The sequence below is a fragment of the Camponotus vicinus genome, unplaced genomic scaffold (assembly GCF_025532165.1).
Source record: "Camponotus vicinus isolate PSW18456_S1 unplaced genomic scaffold, iyCamVici1.0 SCAF_2, whole genome shotgun sequence".
In the NCBI taxonomy this organism is placed as follows: domain Eukaryota; kingdom Metazoa; phylum Arthropoda; class Insecta; order Hymenoptera; family Formicidae; genus Camponotus; species Camponotus vicinus.
In genome coordinates, this window is record NW_028141956.1 from 15,693,329 (window position 1) to 15,716,112 (window position 22,784).

Consider the following 22,784-nt stretch of genomic DNA (forward strand, 5'->3'; position numbering starts at 1 on the left):
ATAATATTATATATATATATATCTCAGCGCGCAAATAGTTAATTCGCGATCGTAATATTTCTATTCGAGGCAGATGCTTTAATTTATGTGAATAATTATTTCATATTATTAGTTTTTAAAATACTTTGTTATCTGTAATTGCTTTGTGTTAAAATACTGATTACCAAATAAAATAAAATTTTTAAATGGTCTGTTGTATTATTTCTATATATATATATATATATACACACAGACTAATTCTAATATATTATATTATATCATTATGTATTGATTTAAACTTTTTTTACTTTTTTAGATTATTATTGCTAATTTCAATATTGCATTATTTCTAATTGCAACATAAATTATATAATTCATACGACAGAGGACCATGATATAAATTATGTATCTTATGATTAATTAAGGTACGCCAATACTATTTTTAATCAAAGCTAAATAAAAGATAAACTACAGCAATAAAAGTGATAGTTTTTATATTATTTTTATATTATTTTTATATTATTTTTATATTATTTTTATATAGATACATACATACATATATATATATATATATATATATATATATATATATATACACATTTAATTATATTACATATTTAATATTTAATATTTATATTATATATTTAAATATATATATTATATATTAAATATATAAATGATCGTATAACATTAGAAGATCCGAAATATCTTTGAATATAAGATTTTCTCTCGAAATATCATAAAATTTTACGAGATTTATGCCATCTAAGAGGATAGATTGCTTCCGGTAATCGACATCTTCATAAAATAAAAAAAAATAAATATTGTAATTATATCCCGACGTCAAGTCGCATTGCATTATGCAGGCTATTCAAATACCGCTGAGTCTTCATCGTAATAAAGAACAATGTATATCTCAATTTCAGTTTCGTTTCCTAAGATTTTTATTATCCGCGGCCGTCAGCATAAATAAATTATATTTCTGTGATGTCTGTATATTCTAGTCTGTATATTTCTTTGTTTTCCCTCGCCCTAATCTTACTTTATTTGTTCAAACGTATTCTGTTTATTACATAAAATTCTACAAGGAAAAATTAAAAACTATTAATAAATTTACCGTAAGAATACTATAATTTTATTTATAAATTCAATCTAAAAAAATATCACGTGTTATATAAAAACTAAATATAAAAAAAACTAGATATCACTTAATCATTACATTTATTATCAGAGATAATATATTGACGAACAGTGAAGGATATTTTAACCATCGTAAAAAGTATTTTATTGATTACATATCTAACTCATTATAAATTGAAATAAAACTATAGTTTTTATCAATTTCAGTTTTTCAATTTATAATTATAATATTTCATTTTGTATCAGACAATATTGACTTTGAACATATTTTTTACAATTATATGTTATATCTAAAATAATCTCTTCTTCCGATTTTATAAAATTTTTTGTATAATTTAGAACAGAATTCAAGATAGAATTCCATTTATTATATATGTAATACACATAAAATATAAGTGACATGTATTTTGTATGATTATTCTTTAAGTGCTCTATTTAATAAAATTAATAAAATTAGGATTTAATAAAATTAGGCTTTTTCCTTAAATCTTGCCATGACTATAGTCATGACGATAAATGAGATCACCTAAAATGACTTTTAATTTGCAAAGCATTTGGATATAATTAATTGATTGATTCAACATTTAAATTATGTTAAAATGATAATCAAATATTCATCAAAAATTTGTACCACTTCGATGTCGATTTGATCAAAATTTCAACTTTACTTCAACATTTAATTTTCGATATTAGTTCGATATTAATTCGACATTAACTACATATTTTTGATTGCTTAATTCAAACCGCGGTTATTTAAGATATCGCGATCAACGGCTTAGTCTATATTTACTTAAAAATTTTAACTTACATAATATCATAACACTAATTTAAAATGTGAAATAAAAATATTCGATCAAATTTAGAAATATATTTTTGGGGCAAATTTATAGTTTGGATATCTAACACTTCGAATTTAAAGAAGCGTATTCTTTCGCATTCATAATTTTCACAAATTTGAGTGTCTCTATTTTACAAATAAAAAAATTATTATTAATTATTAAATGCCAAGGAAATTTTGTAAAAGAAATTACTAAGAAATTATTAAAATATGAAGATAAATAAATTAATAAATAAATAAATATATACATATATATTGTGATCGTACTTTTTACCTGGATCGTACGAGGCCACGCGATTGACCACACGACATGCCTTCGGTGCAATCCGCGATTTCGCGTCTCCACCCAAAAGTAATCACGAAATTTACTAAATGATTGGACGCCAAGTACGAAAAATCGTACCACATCAAATTACGACACGAAACCAAAATAAAGACGGAAAGACGAATGCGACGGAATTTAGGATAGTAATTAGCGCGGCAATGTAATGGAGAGAGCGGATCGTTCCGAGAGGAGGAGTCAGAAGATCGAGAACAACACTGAAAATACCAAGACAAGAGAGATTTGAAATATAATAAAATAATATATTAAAACAAATTCAGAAATAGAAATAACAATGAGAAATACAGGTGCGTGATCGGCACAATTAAGCAAAATAAGCAAAATCGATTAATAGGTTCGCAGTAAGGTGAAATTACGAGGAAGGGCCTAATAAAAAATTTACAGAATGACTAGCGGCAGGGGTTTCCGGAGAAGTCGCGCTAAAATGTCCTAGGCACGGATGGACTGATCGACTCATCGATCGTCCGAAAACGCAAAGCACTAAATAATGTATCAAACACTATGAAACCGAAACACAACACCAATTTGCTCGTGTTAATTACGATCCATCCGAGCGCGACGCGAAATCAGTGACCTCACAATAATAGTCTCATCAAAAGAGTCTCGAAATGTCTCACACAGGAAAGATGGTTCGGGGTCAACTCGCAAGCTCGCTGGACAGTGAAAAGCAAAAGGCTCACGAAAGACACGCCGGTAATGCGTTATCCTTGTCTTCGTGTGACAAATCCTGATTGGCACAGGTTGTGTCGCGCTTCTCGCGCCGTTATCTGCTATCACGGCCATAATTAGGTCCTTTGGGTCGCAAGGCTTTCAACCGCTCAGGAGCGAAATTTGTGGCAGCGTTTGCCTCTCGTTCCACCTGGATCCTTCTCGGGTCCAGGACATCCATCTGCCGACATCCTGCCGGTCATTAACGTGATCCTGACCCATGTATTCAGAGTTGCGCCTTCGGGCCGGAGTTTATGCAACGATGCTCTCCATGTCGAGATCTTTCATGTGTCTTTGTGTGCAGAGTGCCCATCCCCTCATCGACTTTACAAGTTAAGTATTTCGCCCTCTTGTTGGGAACTCTCTTGGCTGCCGAAATAATTTAATAAAATTAACGGCCGGTATTTTGTTTGGCGGTAGCGAAATAATTAAGATGTTACAATATTAGAGTGATAGCCTGACATGACGTGCTTCCGTAGCTTTTAGTCGCTCTCCGTCCTTTAATTTCCCGATCTAATTCATTCCAGTCTTCGTACCGTTAAATGAGATTTTCTAAAATTTGAAGCATCGATTTTCGCCGCTATATCGAAATCGCGCGAGAATTCGCAAATGCGCGCAGCACAAACGCAGGATCGCTACTCTTCCGCTATGGGAGGACACAGGTCCCGGAAAAGTCTACTACGATCGGGCTTTTTGCTCCTGTAACGGACGTTCCAAAAAAACGTCACGTCACAATATATATATGTACAGGGTGTTTCTGCAACATACACATCATTAAGTCGGGATGCCCATCGTTAGGAGCATACTTTATTAGACTCGCTGAATAAGATTAGAATGCGAGTTTAACGGGGAGTAAGGAAAGGGAAATCTTATCATTTTATTATAGTAAATAATTGCGAAATTTAATAATATAGATAAAATATATATTTAATAATATATATTATATATTTATATGTAATATATTTTTAATAATATACATAATAATAATATATATAAAATATTCAATTCTAATAAATTGACTAATAAATTTGTTTAATAACACATTATAACATTTAATGATAATATTTAATAATAAATATTAATATATATAACATATATTAATAATGTAAATTTAATAAATAAATTTGAACAAATATAGTAAAAAATATAATAAACAAATATAATAAAATATACTTATAATGACAAATATTTTTGATCTTTAAATGTAATAAATTATAATAAATATTCAATATAACCATCATCTTCTTCTAAACATAAAGCAATTCTGCGCATGAAATTTTCTTTCACGCGACTTATCATGAGAGAAGTGATATCCGCACATGCGTTACAAATTCTATTTTTAAGAATTTCTGCATTTTCCGGCAAGGTGTGATATATTTTATTTTTTAAGATGTTCCACATAAAAAAGTCCATAGGCATAAGATCCATGGGCAGAGATCACTCTTCTGATAAAACAAGTGAGAGACATTTTCAACAGGATTGCTCTATGTTTAGAAGAAAATAGTGATTATATCGAGTTTTTATAATTTATTATATTTAAAAATCAAATATATTTTTCATTATAAGTATTTTTCATTATATTTGTCCAAATTTGTTTATTAAATTTTTTTTATGTTATTTTATCTATTATTATTTTATTTATTATTAAATAAATATTTTATTTATATTATTAAATTTCACAACTGTTCATTATAATAGAGTGATAAAAACAGATTCCTTTTTCCTTATTCTCATTTTAATCTTATTCTGCGAGCCCAGTAAAGCATGCCCCTGAGTGAGCAGATAGGCAACCCGACTTAATAATGTGTATGTTGCGGAAACATCCTATATATATATATATATATATATATATATATATATATATATATAAAATTTTGGCTTGTTTCATGGAAGAATCTAATAATAATATTAATACAAGCTATTAAGTACAAAAGCATCTGCGCACAATATTTAAAAAATATTTTTCTAATAGTACGGTTCAATTGCTTTTGATAGCGAAACTAATTTTGACTTTTACAAAGAAACCTCGTCAACCAAAATATTATGATTTTAATAAAACTTCAAAAATATATAGATAAGATAAATATATAAATAGACAAATTTTTAGTTGATATTAAAAATGAGTTGATATTAAAAATCTAGAGATAAAAAAAATTATTTTTCATATGTAAAATAATTTTTAGCTTTTCTCGATATGTCTTCAATTTTCCAAAAGATAACATAAAATATTTTGTACAAAAGTTAAAAACGTCTCCATATTATTACGCTAAACATTTTGGAGAAATAGTTATGTTTAAACAATTTTTTGTATTCCGTATATAAAATATATCTATTGTCTATCTAAGAAATTGGCACATATTCTAATTATTAATTCTAATTATTAGTCTAACATTTAAATTTAATTACTTAATTTCTTTAATTAATTTATATTGATTTATATTTGGAAATTTAGCAACACACACTCTCTCTCTCTCTCTCTCTCTTTCTCTCACTTTTAAGTTGAACAATATACTAATAAATGTAAAATTGGCAGCGCCAAGTTTTTTTAATTAAATAAATAAAATTAAATAAAATATAAGAAAATAATGAAGAGGAAGATCTGACTAGATGATGACTGGATCTACTTAGTGATTGGTAATCCCGCTCTCTCAAACGAGAATTAATGGCTCGTCCCGAGTTGTGCAATTAGATGCGATTAATCGGCCTCGTTTAATCTAAATCGTCGGCAACTACGAAGAAGGGATAAATACCCCTTCCGCCTCACCTCTTTCTTTTCCTTCTCTTCAGAATACGTACTAAACGAAGATTCTTTCCGCCTCGTATAATTTTGTACTTAGTTTGCTAAAAGCTCCGAAAGTTTCATAGCTATGATTCTGCGAATGAACCGTTACTGCAAGATGTAACGAATTGACTTTTATAATTAGACATTATTCATTATTCACCCGTTTCTGGCTACTTTTATCAGAAAGTTAATAAAAATATTTTACGGATGTTGTATATCAAATGTCAATAATATTCGAAAATAAATTTTTTGCTGTAATAAAATATGCATTGAAGAAAAATTTCAGCTCTTTATAAGTCATGAATAAGCTCAGTCAAATACGTTAACGCTTCTATAAGTACATCTTGTTGCAAAATTTCGGGGACCTTGAAAATTGATCTCGCCGCCTGGGCGAGGACCAGGTGTCACCATCAAACGCGACTCAGAGTTGCTGGGACGGGAGCCCGAAGATGCGCGCATGTTCGCGCCGATCTTTCGAGAAGTTTTACCCTCCGGTAGCGTGCTCGGCAATTGCATATTAAATGCGCCAGTATTCTCGCCCGTTATCCCTGTCTGCCACCCTGCCCTCTCTCCTCTCTTCCTTGCCGCCTTCGCATCCCGTGTTCTCGCCTCTCTAGGATAGGGTCATGAAATATGGCCGCGCCATAAGAGAACCGCCGGCGCGAAAATACTATCGCTTTCCAATAGTATGTTAGAGAAAGGCGGGAAGGGAGGAGGGGAATGCACAAGGGAGAGGGAGAAAGGGTGATACGGGGCACGATAGAAAAGAGAAGGTTGGAATAAGCGCAATCGAATGAGAAGGAGTAAAAGAGAAAGAGTGCAGAGAGAACGAGAGAGAAGGTGGAAATAAGCACCATCCGAAGAAACTGAAAATATCGTCCGTTTTGCGGCACTCTCTCGGCCATATGGTGACCGGCATATATCATATTAGAAGCCAATTTTTAACTCGGTGGGGGCACATTTCACGCGATAGTAGCGGTTATAACCATTCGCCGCTAAAAATCCAATGAATTGATGGAAGGAATGGAGAGGGGGATGAAGGGTCGAAGGAGGGACGGGGAGGACAGGAGGCTCGATCGTTCAAGGGGCAAAAAGGAGTCGGATGGAACGGTGCGCCCACTGACTTCTTCGGCTTGCCTGACCAAAGGGAAACGACCGCAATATCTTAGGGTCGTAAGTACACACGGAGTCCACCAGCAAAGACCTCGCGGCCCTCATAAATCTTACAAGGCCGAGCCCCTCCGCGAGAGATTTCCCTTTCTTCGTTTTTTTTTTATCCTATTCTTTTTCTATTTTTTTTCTAGCCGCATTTCCTCACTCTTTTCGCGGCGCAAATGCTTTAAGTATTGTTACCGAGAATACAAGGGAGAGCCATAAGTAAAGGGATTTAAGGATAGTAAAATTCGCGAGACTCTCTGTCCGACTCTAAACCATTGTAATTAAAAGTCGTAATATAATAGTATCAATCACAACATGACGCGTTGCATAAATTTAATGAAAAGTTTAGATGATATTTTAGTAAATCTATTAAAAGAAATTTATATGTATACTATTTTCGTGAACTGAGATTGAAACTTTGATATTCAGCTCATGAACTATGGTAATTGTAGGTAGCATTTGAAGGGTAGACATACAATCTAAGTAACTATTGGTATGAACACATACACAGTACTGTCTCTTATTAAGCACAATCATAGATGTCAGATACATTGCGAGAATGCATCGTATGTACTTCAATCAAGGATATATTTCAATACAGTTGAGTATTCAGTTTATTATCTTCTCATATCATTTTGAAATCTTTTAATGCTTAACAAAAATATTTTTACTGCTATCTTATATTTCGTGAATATTAATAATCATTAATAATAAGCGTTAATAATAAAATGTAATTTTAATATGAGATATTTCATATTTTTAATATTATAATTAAATATCTGCAAATCAAACTTGTTGCACGAAACTATGGAAAAGATGACGACAGATTGGAAACTTGTAACCTGTGAAACACAATACATTCTGTGTCTTCAAATGCCTAATCTAATTTAGCAAACAATACGTGGGATTCGCGCGAAACACAAGCGATTCAATATAAAAGCCACGTGAAGCAAACAAGATTCTGTGCAGGAATACGACTTGATCAGCCAATCCTCCAAGCCAATATTGGCGTTGCATCGGCAACCCTATTCCTGTCCAGTGAAATTTGTCCAATCATGGAATCCGACATTGATGCTAACGTATGAATCTTGCGTTCTACTTATATATATATATATATATATATATATATTATACAATATTATTTGAGCATGCGAATTTTCTCACATTCTGATATATCTGCTTTGTATATATTCTATTTTCTATTTTATATTCTTCGCATTATTCATAAATATAAAAAATAAGTATATAATATTAATAAATATAAAAAAATAATTATTATTAATAATTAATATTATTAATATCAAAGATTAAGATATAAGATTACTGTGATATTTTCTGATGTCACAGCGATAATTTTATATATATTATTTAGCATATTATTTATATATATTATTTAGCATATTATTTAAAAAATTTTTTTTATTTTAAATTATTTTAAATTATTTTAAATTATTTTAATTTTTTAAATGTAACTTAATTGTATCCTCAATGAGAATGCTATTCTGTAGCTTTGCTTACCTATTTACTTAAGGCTATGCAAAAGACGCAACGGGACGCCAAAGGATCGATAACAAACTAGTAAGCTCTATTTTTTTTCTTATTTATATTTGCAATAAAAGGATGAGAATGGTTCATGATTTGCAGAAAAATATTTTTTTAAAAATCTAACTTCTCCGTAATTTTAAAGACATGAACATGTTACGTGTAATGCTGCGCATATGTATATGAAACGATATTTGGAGTGTGATTGATGGATCTTGCACATGACAGCTTTTTTCTTCGCAAATGGCTGGATGATAGGATTTTCAATACTTTAACACAAAAGTGTCAGAATTAACTCTGTTATTCTCGTCAAATCTTGCAATCCAATTGAAAGTGATATAAAATAGTAAATATAAAATAGTAACTAATTAAAAAGCATGTATACGATAAAATTTTAAATATATATCTCATAATGCATAAATACTGCATTTGCATACTGCATTATTAGATCTTTAAAGACATATTACAGACATATTAAAGACATATTTTGTTCTTTAATTAATTATTTATTTGCATTAAGAAAGAATGTAAATAAAAAAATATAAACATTTAAATTAGAAGATACATGCGCAAATAAAAGCTGCTATTGATAACTCATTTAAAAACCACACAGCAAAACTTAAAAAGAAATAAATTAGTTTGTAATGCTCATTTATTTATCCGAAAAAATATTCCTATGTATAAGCAATATATTATTGGCGCTATAAGTAGCATGTTGACTTCTTTTTTGATAAAGACTAAATATCAAAAAGTATTCCGTCATTTCGCATAAATAAAAGGCGAATGAAAGAGAGAGAAAGGCATTAAGAATAAATATAAATAAATATTATTTGACATATAGTGCATGATACTGCACAGCAAAGAGCTCGTTAATCTTCACTAGATGCGTCCCTCTAATGACGGAAATCCCTCTGTTATCTCGTTGGCCTTCCCATGAGCGCACTCAGTCTCAAATTAACCATAATGAAATAACGATCTCACGTTCCCGACGTCAAGAGGATCCTGACAAAACGGTCTCGGCGCCCTGTTATCTTAGACGAGAAAGGCATCGAGATTTCGCACTATTGCCAGAGAAGTGCGAATACCACATTATATTTCGATGATTTCTTCTTTAACGGCCGTTAACTACGCATTTGCTTTATTACTGCACGTGAAGTAATAATAATAATAACAATAATAATAATAATAATAATAATGATAATAATAATGATAATAATGATGATAATATATAACGTGTGCATGATCGCAAGTTATGTAATTATATGCATTGCTGCGCTGAAGTGCCCATACATGACATAACAGTACTCTCCACCGAGTACGTATTTCGCATAGTGCACTTTAATGTCTGATTCCGGCACAGTATTCGCGTGTCACGCGTACACAACTTGTAAGAGAATGTATCGCGAAGTTTATTAGTACGCAGCTCTATAAATCGTGCTTAGCATTGTTGTAAATTCGTTTTAACGATGTCGTGCAAGCACGCGGGCGCAAAACAAACAAGCGCAAAACATCCCGAAATGTCGATCAGCTAACCGGATTCTGAAAGTACGCCGGGAGTAATCGAGAGATACGAAGTATCTATTTATCGCCCGCTATGCATTACAAAGACTGATGCGAGAAGTGTTGCGCGCCGGGGAGAAATGCGTTAGCGCATCCTCTGCATAACCACGGCGCGAAGAGAGAAAGGGCTGCACATAAATTTTGCGCTAGCCCTGGGCAACACCGTTGAATCCTCCGTAAATTCAGATTTACTACCGAAATCTGGTCCAAGTCTAACGTGTATATCTACCTGTGTATCGCGAATATCAAGCCCGAGCTTCGCGCTCTCGATAAACGCGCGAGTGTAAAACGCCGGCACGCACCCCCTGACTTATTATTAACTGGAGCCTCGAGTTTTTCAGTTAAACACGGCAAGGTTATCTGTGTGCCGCACATTTCGCGCATATATATTCATTACGCGAATATCATAGTACTATAAGTTTAACGGCTGAGTCTTAATTTTTAAGTCCGCTTTATCTTCCGCATTTAGTGCACTGAAATAAGAAAATTTGTTCTTCTGCGACCATTTAACGACTCATTTATCTTTTAGCTACTACTGCGAAATACAAACATACATTTTAATAAAGAATAAGTAATGGTGTAAGTCTTTGTGATTTAAATAATTGTGCATTAAAATAGGACATGAATAATAGATATACATTTTTAATTACACATAATAAAACAAAAATTTACAGAATTATGTATTACGATTTATAATAAAATATTAATAAACTTTTAAAATGTCCTACTTATAAATCTATTTTATATAATATATTTTATATATTTTATATTGCTAAATTAATATTGAATTTCTAAAAAAACTTTTAACAAATATTAGCAATAAGATAGTGTGTAGATATTGAATTATCAGATTATATTTGTAATTGTATATGTTATATTATATTTATAATTGTAATGAAATGACAATCATTTACAAAATCTGTTTATATAAATGAGACTGTCTGTTTATATCTAAATTCATTGGAAAAAATAAAATATTATTCAAGACATTCGAAAGAAATAAAATGCTATTAAAACTTAATAACATAAAACATAAAGTATAATAACTTAATAACATAATACATAAATTTTATAAATATTGATTTTTGAAAATAAAACATTTAAAATATTTTTCTTTGAAGCTTTTAATTTGTATAACACGAGAAATTTTTTGCGAGGAAAATTATGAACAATAATAAATATATATGTCAGGGAGAATTAATTAGATCGAAGCGTACTCAATAGTTCGATGAGTTCGCGTTTTTGATCGTTCAATATTAATTGGACAAGATTTGTTCAGCCCATTACTTTTATCAAGTAGCTGTAAACGATAGTATTCTTCTTGACATGATCATCAATAATTTCAATTTTAGTCTTCATTTCTATAATATTTAAATATATTGATAAATAAATATTTCCTGTGTGTGTAACATGATCTTTAAATAAATTTTCAATATAAGATTGTATTAATACTTAAATTTTAATATAATTAGAAATAAATGTATAATTAGAAATAAATAAATGCAACTTATTTCTTATTTCTCTTGGAAATTGTGGAAATTGTATTCATATGCATTTGTAATTGAAAGATTGCACATACGCCATTTTGATATATTATTCATACAAATATATAGTGCGTTGTAATATACATTGCATCATTATGAATAACTTGATTTTACAGAAAATAAAGTATATTTCAAAAACCATGTAAATTTAATTTGAAACATAAATTATAATCAATATAATATAATATAAATGATGCGATTGATTAATTTTAATAGATTAAATGCGCTGACAGTCATTAATTATTATCTCTCCCAATACTATAACAATTACAGATGTGTCTTATTGACATAGAATTCGTGATTATATACACACATAAAATTATAAATAGCGCATGCTATTTTATATTTTATTTTTACTTACTATTTTTACTTACTAATAAAACTCGAAATAAACGGGATAAGAAGAATACACATGATAAAATACTTATGATAAAATTCATATAATTAAATCTATAATTTACTATAAACTTTATATGTTAACTTATGTAAACTTTATATAGTATCATTTAAATCTTATTCAGTATGTATTCAAAATTCTTAAGATAGGAGTGCAGCGTTTTAGATATAATGAAATTATTTCATATTTTAATAATTTTGTTGATTTCAATATATGATATTTTAGATATTTATAATACTCGATTGACTTAATTTAACGCGAGATTAAATATCATTTTGAGTTTGGTATTAATATATATATATATATTAATACCAAACTCAAAATGATATTTAATCTCGCGTTAAATTAATTATATATATATATATATATATATATATATATATATATATATATATATATATAATTCTTTCATATTACTTTTTAAACTTTCTTTTTTTTTAATTATAAAAATATTTTATACAAAAGCAGAAAATAATAACTTGTTACAACAAAACTAAAAACATCGCAACTTTTTATAAACACATTCGAAACGAAAATTATGATTAAAAAGTCAACCCAAAAATTTCAAAAATTACAAAAATTTACAATTTTTGCATTTGCTTGAGTTGTACAAAACTGAAAACATTTTGATAACATTTGAATAATTCTAGAAGAACTATTTTAGTTCATTTTATCATTTATAAATAACGATTGAGAAATTTTTAGATAGATATTTATAGTAAATGATAAATAATAAGAAGATACTCTTAAAATGCAAAATTATATTTTGTTATATTATATTTTGAACAATATAACAATAAATGCTTTATTAGCTTCCCTTTTTTAAAATGACATTCTACAATTAACGTAAAAAATACAAGAAATTCCAGTTAAAATTTATATATATATATGAAAGAATAATTATACAATTATACTTATATATCTGTTAGGACAATTACTTTCCGCTCTGCGTACAATCGCCATTTATGACATGGCATAATTCTTTTTCAGGATTCGTAAAATCGTGCTTCGCGAGGCACAACGGACCCGTCACAACTCTGCCTTTTATTTTTTTTTTGTGAAATCCAATGCTACGCTCGAATGCATCAGGAAACGTTATATGCGAGCTCAGCTTGCTCAGCGCATGCAGTAACATTTCCCGCTGTCGCATAATTCGCGACTATTTATTTGCGCTGAATATCAGACTATGATTTAATGTGCAATCACGCTGTGCGCGAGCCACATTAATGGTTATTTAATTGCGTGAGCGGGCAGCGCGATATAGGATTACAATCATATTCGTTTATATGCAAAATACAGTTGCCCGATTGCGATAATCATCCATTGACATCTTCCGCGGCGATCGCATGATTCGCCGCCAGCTGGCCCCGTTGGTGACAAACCCCTCGGGTTTACGAATGTAGGAATGTCTAGGAGGATGCCGTCTAGAAAAGCCGGACGATCGTTTCCCGATAGCGGAATGTGACTTCACAAGAGATCACGTATACCAGGAGAAAACTTAGCGATCGTGTGGGAGATCAGTTACAAGAGAAAACGATCTGCGACGAACGATCAAGGTGGTGGACGCGGAATGAAGGAAGATAGGGGTGGCGGCGTGCGCTCGTAAGAGGAGGATGAGGGAGAAAAGCATTCGGGATTTAAAAGATCTTTCAGCACTCAGTAACTCCTTTGTCGGATGCGATGCGAAAAGAATGACCGAACCGAGGCGGCCCTTCTCCCCACCAAAGATGGAAGGGCAGAGGTGAGCGGAAACGGGGTAGGGGTTTCCGAAGCGGTTCGGTTTGGTTCGAGGCACGACACCAAAGCCACCTGCTCCCGGAGTTTCCAACTATCCGTTAAGGTCCGGGCGTCCGGGGTCAGGAAACCACCAGCCAATTTCTTTGAGTGCCCGGAGCCGGGTAGTCATCGTCCCCGGTGTCCATTGTGCTCCTATTGTGATCGGATATCAGCGTTATTTTTGCCTGAATTGCAGAACGTTCCGGCGTCTTCTCCTTCTAACAGCGAGTTACGTTTGCGTCGCTAAGCTCTGAAGATGCCATATCGATGATAAGACCACAAATTCAGCCGATCGAAGGATCAAAACATTAGCTTTTATGGCGGTACTGCCGATATATATCTAAACCTCAGTATATCCACAGTAAGAGTGTGTTGCAGATTTCCACCGAACACAGAATATTATTTAAATAAATTTTTATTAAATATATATGATTTAACATCAATTAAAATTTGTATCTCAATTATAATCTGACATATAATGTCAGATCAATTTGCGCAATAATCTGACATATAATTTCAGAGTTTCTACCTTTAAACGTATATTTATAGTCTAAAAGTCAATTTTATGACGTATCTCATCAATCTGTATAATAATCTGATATATAATTACAGAGTTTTTCACTGTTAATTATATTTATGGTAACAATTAATTCTTAATTAATTGATAATTATAGATTTTATAAAGTAATTTGTACATGTGTTTTCTATCAATGAAAATATAAGCATATATAATGGAAAGTATAGTAATTGTTATAACAAGGAGTTCTTCTCAAGTTTCTATACTTTATCGTTGTACTATATCCTTCTTTGAATTGCTTTTAAGCAAGTTAAAAGGAACGAATATATAAATTATGAAATTCACAACGTTATTATTTTACTGCGATTCACTATACGAAAGGGACGCTTTTAAGATTCCCGAGAGTACCATTAGAAATATTTACGCTAGTCTCTTCAGAAATGACGTTAAGATTCTTAGGAATATTGTTCGCATTCTCATTACTTTTAGTGAAAATGTCGTTTAGGTTTATATTGTTATTTGTCTTAGCGATATTTTTATAAATAAAGAACTTTGATAGAAATTTAGAACAGTATTGCATTCGCTTTAAAAAGGCATATAAAATTAATAACTTGAATATCGATATCGATTAGCTATTTCGATATACCTTGTGCATTATTTAATATATCAATAAAGATTTATTATTAAGCAAAGTTCATGCAATTTGCAGCTCGAAGATCGAGAGAGTTAATATCGTATAAAGAATTTTATTTGTTTGGTACTAATTTAATACTGTTGCTTTTGAAAAGCAAAGAAAATTAAATACAGACAAAAAGAACAGATAAAATAAATGTAAATAAAAAATATAATAATTGTCAGAAAATATAATTCTTCTTAAAAGTAAAAGTACACGTATCTTTAAACACGTTTTTTAAATAGAAATATGTTTTAGTACAATGACTTGTTAAATTTGAATAAAATTAAAATTATAGCCTATGCACATCTAATCAAAAATATCTGAAAATGAGATTATGACAGTACAGGCAATGTCTAACTAGCGAGATGGTACAAGTTGTGAAGATGCACAAAAGACAAGGAAGACGTGTACCAAATTGGCTCAGGTAGAAAGTTTAAGAAGCACAAGAAAATTTTCTAAAGCGCTAAGAAGCTTGAGTGGTAATGGGAAGGGGATGGGCAAAGGCCCGGGGAGATGAGTTGGGAGATTCGAGATGAGAAATATAACTTACGTTAGATGCAGAAACAGAGAATACCACTAGAAATATTATTCACGAAGAAATATTCACGAAAGTTTAGTAATGTAAATAAATCAGATATTGAGGATGGAAATAAATAAATAAAAAAGATAAATCACATCTATAGCGACAAATATCTCTAAGATTGACGGAAAACTCATAATATTGATCTAAAGATTAAAGATACTAATATTTTATGCATGATATAAAATATTTTCTTTCAATAAAGCAAAAATACCAAATTAAAAATGTCCAAATATAAAAATATTTATAAAATCTTGGTTTTAATAACATGCTTATTCATGTGCATAAGTGTAGCTCTTTATAAAGAAATTATTAGAGAGTCCGTCAATTAGCTTTTATAATAAGCTTAGTAAGCTGACATTCATCTCTTGCCTTTCTCTCACCTCAAGAATGACAAATACTGAAAGAATTTATTTTTATACTTTTGACTCCCTTTTTTTTTTAATTTCACTCACTTTTACTTCTCTCTATCTTTCTTTCTTTCTTTATCATCTCTTAACTCCTCATTCTTTGTTACTCCAACCTCAATATTCCTCACTCATTTTACCTCCTTCCCAATCTCATTATGTTCCCTCCTTAATTATTTCTTTTTCTTGAACTATGCTATTAGCAACTTTCCGCCTGACTTCGCTGTCGCACGATTCAAACTTTCATTTATTCCACCTTTAATTCTCTGCCTAGTAATAATTCAGCTTCGGATGTAAGTATATCGATTGTATACATTCCATTTAATCCTCGGCTAATTTTCACTTCCAAAAGATTTCAGATAATTAAAGATTTAACATTAAAAGAAGGCGGTCTGGAATGATTGATTTTCTTTCTCTGCCACGCTAGGTCGGTAAATTACGGCGCAAGCTACGCTGTTACAAATAGGTTTCTTTCACAAAAAATATTCCTCCCCTTGGAAATTAAACTGCTTGCATTTCATCATAAAAAGAACTCGGTCAGGTTCTAATTAACATGACGTTTTTGTACAGTTTATTTAAAACATTGTGCTTAATCATTCTTTGCTCTTCAATATTATAATTGTTGCTATTTTTTATATATTTTTAATATTACTAAACTTAAATTTATTATATTAAATTCTTCAAGCGCGTGAAAATTTATTTTACTTACACAAATTTTCCGTTCTTTTTATAGGACAAGTATTTTGAAACTTAGTTTGTTTATATTTATTTAATAAATAACAAATAAATCTGATTATATAACTAACAAGATGAGAATTTTTGCATCATTTTGTTTTATAAATTTATTTAATTTTTATTACATTGATTATTTATATTTTTAACATTTGATCAAATTATATTTAAATAGAAAAATATCTAATTGTCATAAAAGTAGTAATATCTTCTTATTCACATATTTATTATATTTAATACATCATTAAACATGGTATGAATTGTTATTTATATATAAGTATGTGTGAGGACTATCGTACAAATATAATAAGCAATTAGTAATATAAGAGATATTTTGATAGGCACAATTTTTTACATTACTCACTCATCAATCGAATGGAAACTATCAAAATAAAACGAAAAAGTTGCAATATCCGTTGGGAGGGGTAGTTCAATGCGGATTACCAATCGATCTACGCCAGTGAGGTCCTGTAGGTATAGATGCTTTCTCGGTGTAAGGAGGAAACGGGGGAAGGGATCTTTCCTCCTTTTTCTTCGTAGACGGGTGGTGGGTAGCATTAGCGTTAAGAGCAATAGAACAACGTGGCTACAGAGCGTGGCTTAAGGCGAGTCACCCCATACCATCCTCTGCCACGGCGCTAGCAACGGTAGAAGCGACAAAAGCGGGGAGGGTTGATTAATGGAAGGAGTAAAGTCGTCACCGAACAACTCTGGCAGGCAGGCGATTCCTCTCTCTCCCCCCTATCTGCCCCGCCCCTCCCTTGGTCCTTATTCCGTTACGTTTTCAGTCACTCCCATTGTTTCTCTTCTTTCTCTTCTGTATCTTTTCCGACTTTCCTACTTCGCCGTTCCCGCGATCGACGTGGAATCACGGCGGTCTGACTTTTATTGTCAGCGATAATCTCTCGACAAAAAAAGCGAACGGCACCCTTCGTGGAATACGCGACGGTCTCCCGCTTAGTCAGTTTTTGGGCGGTAGGGGGTAAGTCGAAGACGGTCACCCTCCGACGACGGTAAAAGCTCCCTCGCGTCGAGGAGAGAGAAAGAATCGGCGCGAACCAACGACACCGCGTAAAAGTTTGTTCCTTATCTGGGATGAGAATATCGGGAGATGGTGGCGCGGGGGTGGGCGCGAAGGGTTAGGTCTTGTTCCTTCGTCCTCCTTTCGAGAGGAACTTGCGTTTGGAACTTCCAGTATGTATCCGATCGAACGTAAGCGCCGTTCTTCGTACACACCGGCGTATTCTCTGGCTGGATTTCGGAAAAAGTTTTCGATGCAATTTTGACGGCACTTCGTTTCACTTCTCATCGAGAGCAACGACGAGTGGATGGCGGGACCAACACGGAAGTCTATTGCGTGATCTAGGTATACCACCGTCACGGTCGTCGTAACCACTGTTACTACTACCACCGCCAACGCCGGCAAACCATCACAACCTTCGACCATCTCATAGAGACCGACGAGCGCAGCCCAATCAATTCAACGTCAAACTTAGCCCCGCAGGAAACTGTTGGGAGCGCGTCCCACCTCCGGCGAGTCACGCCATGACACGCCGATTTCCCGCTAAATTTATTTTCAATGCTCTATTGGATAAGCGTGGTGCGAAGGTTTTCTGAGAAGGTATCGAGCGTAAACATCGGGAGGAAATAAAGAAAATAATACACTAGAAAGAGAGAATCTATTTTCTCGAGTAAATGCTTATCCAATGATGTCGCGTAAAATCTTTCTCGCAATTACGTTTAATGCCAGTTAACGTGATGGTATTTACAAACACGATGTTTACAGAAAAACATCTTCATATTATATATAAACTTACGCTATTTATATTTCATCTATATTTACCACTCATATTCAATATTTACTATTTTTTATCTCGCAATAAGTTATGCATAATTAAATTATATATAATACTGTGTAAAGTAATACATCTTAATCATTTAATATATGTTATGAATATTAATATATGTTATGAGCCGTTCAGTTTGTTTTCTCTGATTTATGTGTTTTATTTCTTTATCTAGGGATTTTTTAACGATACTTCATTGACGAGAAACTCCTCGGAAGAGTCATCTCATTAATTCAACACGTACTTACATTCGGAAAAGGGTGGAAATGTTGAAAACGAATGAGAGAAACGGCAAAAGGAGGAGGGGGAGAAGAGTAAGTAATCGAGTGGCTCGCTATGCTTTTAATGAGATCCTCGATGACGCGAAGACAACTACGTCGACGACTTCGATATCGGCGGCGGCGGCGGCGGCGGCGACGATAGCCATCGTGGAAACAGCTCGCTTTGACTTAAAAGTGCGACCGGGCATCGAACGGAAAAACCCTCGGGATAATACTTTCTTAGAAGTTCCTGCCTCCTTCCGACCTCTCCTCCCCCTCATCCCGGCGCATTCTCTCTCGACGACCCTGGCTCTACAATTTTTCCGTTCGGTCATGAATAGCAACGAGTGGAAAAACAGGAAAGTTCCGGCCGCGGCGACCAAGTTTCTCACCCAAGTTTTTACCCAGCAGTTGAAACTGCTTCTACGTACTGGCTAGCGTTCCGCATCCAGTAAAACGCAACGGCAAAAACTAACGCTTCATAATTAGCCGCATCATTAATGAGAAAGTATTGGCAAATATCTTGGATGGCAAAAAATAACGAAGATATTGATTCTCAAGCAAATGCGCTATTGCAGTAGCATTATTAGCTTTTCGAGGGAGTATCCTCAGTAAGTTTTATATAATCTTTGCTTTTAATATCTTTAAAATCGAATTTATGATGTATAGAAATTACGCGCAATCTTTAAAAAGTCACTTTAAATCTTAAAATGAATCTACGAAACTAAATTTGCATTTTAATAAATTTCTTCTCTTATTTATTATACTTTACCTTTAAAATATTGTTGTTTGATGTTACTATGCATGTATACCATTTTAAAAAGACAATTGTGGTATCACAACAAAGAATTTTGGTCCACAGTAGCATAGCACAAATTATCATTGTGACTCGTTGAAGAGCTCGTTATAGAACTGGGATAATCGTCAGTCTGTCAGAATCTATGTACCTAGTGAAGTTTTAGTAAAGTGCTTCGCACAAAGTTCATCACCGTTTTAGCAGTGATATCTACACGAATTTCCATTCTTGTGCGAAATTAACATTGAAGATTTATTCATGATACGAATATTTTTCAACAGACGTCTCTTTACGAATATTTTTTACTGATTAATTGCTCACCATTAATAGATATAACTAAGATTTAAGATAGAATATAGGATATAAAACTTGTAATTTTTAAAAATTTATAATTAAAAAAATTTATTTTTTAATAGTTTAGTTTTCCAGCAACCATTATATATATCTTGTTGTTCTCTAGTTTCTTTATTTACGAAGACAGTTTTGTAACAGAAATTTGTTAATAAAAGTCAATTGTATGAAAAATAAAGCTCTGTATATTAAAATTTTATTTTGCAAGAAAGTAAACGAATCAAAGTGCGCTGTTATTGGAAATTTGCAAATATTATTCTTCTTTTGCGGATTAAGGGCTCTTGGAAAATCGTGTACAGCACAAGCAAGGTTTTTATCCGCACGATATTTCCGCGCACGGCAAATAATCGGTTTCAGCGTGTCGTCGTGTATAATCGACGAGACGCGAAAACGTTTTTATCGCATGGTTTATCCCACAATACGACGAATAATCGCTTCTATCGTGTCGCCGTTTTAAAAACACGGCGCACCCGGGGAGCGCCGCTCGGTTTTGTTGTGGTAAACTCGGTCGACGCTTTTGGCTTTCGGTGCTCGACAAAACTGCTCCCGTCGCGACAGGTACGAGCCCACCCTTGTCCCGGTGGCGTGTACAACCGGGAAGGTTGATTTTTTAAAAAGCCGCGCTTGCGGAGGAAATTCCCTGCAGTTTAAATAGCTGCCGGCTACCGTGCGGAACCACCATCACCACCACCATCAGCACTATTCTGGAGTGCCGGATTTGCACACACGTATCAGGAAGAAAGAGAAAGACGGAAAAAAGAGAAACAGAGAAAGAGAGAGAAAGAGAAAAAAGAGGTGGCACGCGGAAGCGCGCTCGTTCGATTCGGATTCAGCGATTTAAATCAAGTTGATTTAAGCTTTTCCCCCCGATCAGTCGAGAGGGACAAGGGGGAGAAGAATCCGCTTGACCATGTTCCCACTTTCGCGCGCCCTTCGTTCGTCTCTCTCTGTCCCTCCCTCACCCTCTCTCTTTCTCTCTCTCTCGCTCTCTGTCAGGCACGAGCAGTCCCTGTGTCCTATATCTAATTCTATCTCTTGGCTCTTTCACCCTCCTTCACGCTGTCCCGCCGAGCACCCCTCGCTGCGACGGGACGCTTCTCGCGCTACCCTTTTTCGATGCTACCGTTTCCATTTGTACCAGTCCGCAGACCGTGGCGGACCGAGAGCGACCCCGATTCGGCTCGGCGCGATCGACACCGAACGCGCGAGCGACGAAATCGATCTACGAAATGCAGTTACCGTGACCGGCGCGCATTGTAGCGCCGGAGAAGAGGGGACTGATTTTGTCCGCTTGTACTTCCGCAGCGAGAAAAGCGCGAGATCGATTCAGTCCGATCTGCTGACCGTTCGTTTTCTTAAATTTAGATCCGACAAGTTACGCAGATTTCTGTTTGCGTGCCTTGCATTTTTTAAAAGTCGCGTTTGTGTGCGCTTGTATTTTTAGCGTATTTATAGATGTACGTCAACGAATTTTATATAAATGGAGAAAAACGCCTGTACATGTATAGTAAATTGAGAAAAATAAATCTCTAAAAATATCATATTTTTTTTAACAAAGAAACAAGTGATAATTTGAACTACTTAAGATTTTCAGTAGTATAACTCTTAATTTAATCGAACATTTTGCGGAATAAAATCTCACCGGAAAGCTCATGTAGTATTCATGTCGCTCTTTCTGTTCGTGCTTCGGAGATCACTAGCAATCATTATTAACTTGAAAGCTTGTCACTTAATTGACGTCAATCCGCAGGAACATGCCGATATCGATGTCCGATTCCGTATGATGGCGATTCTATATGTGCGCGATACATCTAATTCCGAACATCGCGGATACCGTGTGCCTGCCAGGGCGTTGCGTGCCGACTAATTGATGCCGGTTTATTAGCTGCCTCTTTCGACCGCGGAGGCGTGAACTACCGGGGTATTATTCGACGTCCGCCTACGCGCGTCGAGCAGCCCGATGCATAATTAATTTGAAATTGCATTGCGCGAGGGAGCGAGAATTCGTGTGTTGCTCGGAGAGACCACGAGGAACCCATACACACGTACATTATATGGGAGAGACGGTGACGCGGCGATACCCGGCAAAACGTTACGGCCGTATCGTTTCCGGACCTGACGTGCAGTATTGTTCCACGGGCGATTTTAAGGCCGTACGCGCCACGTCTTCCCTCTTGCGCTGTCGCATCGCGTCGCTTACCCCCAGCTTGGGGCTCCTTTGACTGATGCATTTTGCCCGCGACCCCATTTGTATGCATCGCGCACGTAAGTCAGGTACAAAGTTAAATTGCCGCTACATTGTGCCTCAAGAACGCACGAGCCAGGTGATACCAACAAGTCGCCGTGAAAGTCTCGCAGACGGCGACACGTTAAACAGCCTGCGTGTCTCGAATCTTCTCTTTATCCTTACGCGCTCTATTCGTGCCGCCCATCAGACATTTCCGCGGTTCGCAATTTGCGTTCGAAACGAGAAAGCGTTCGACGCTCAACTCAAACATGCAATTCTTTTTTTCTTTGCGTCTGAAAACTTAAAAAATTGAAAACAATTTTTCCGCATTGTGGCTGGTATAATAAAAGCTGCATTTGCATCCTACAGCTGAAATAAATATTTGAAAGAAAAAAATTTTGTAAAAATAAACACGGAGAGTTTTATGGAGTTTTTTTTCTAATCGTTGATCAGAATGAACTATTTGCAGACACATACTCAAGAGATATTAACTTAAAAATTATACAGAACTGTATAAAATATTTGTGTTGAAATATTGGAACCTAGATTAAACTTCTAGGTTGTATAGGGGTGTAATTCAGTTTTCGGCTTTTAAGCAGAAACCAACAAAATTTACGATCCAAT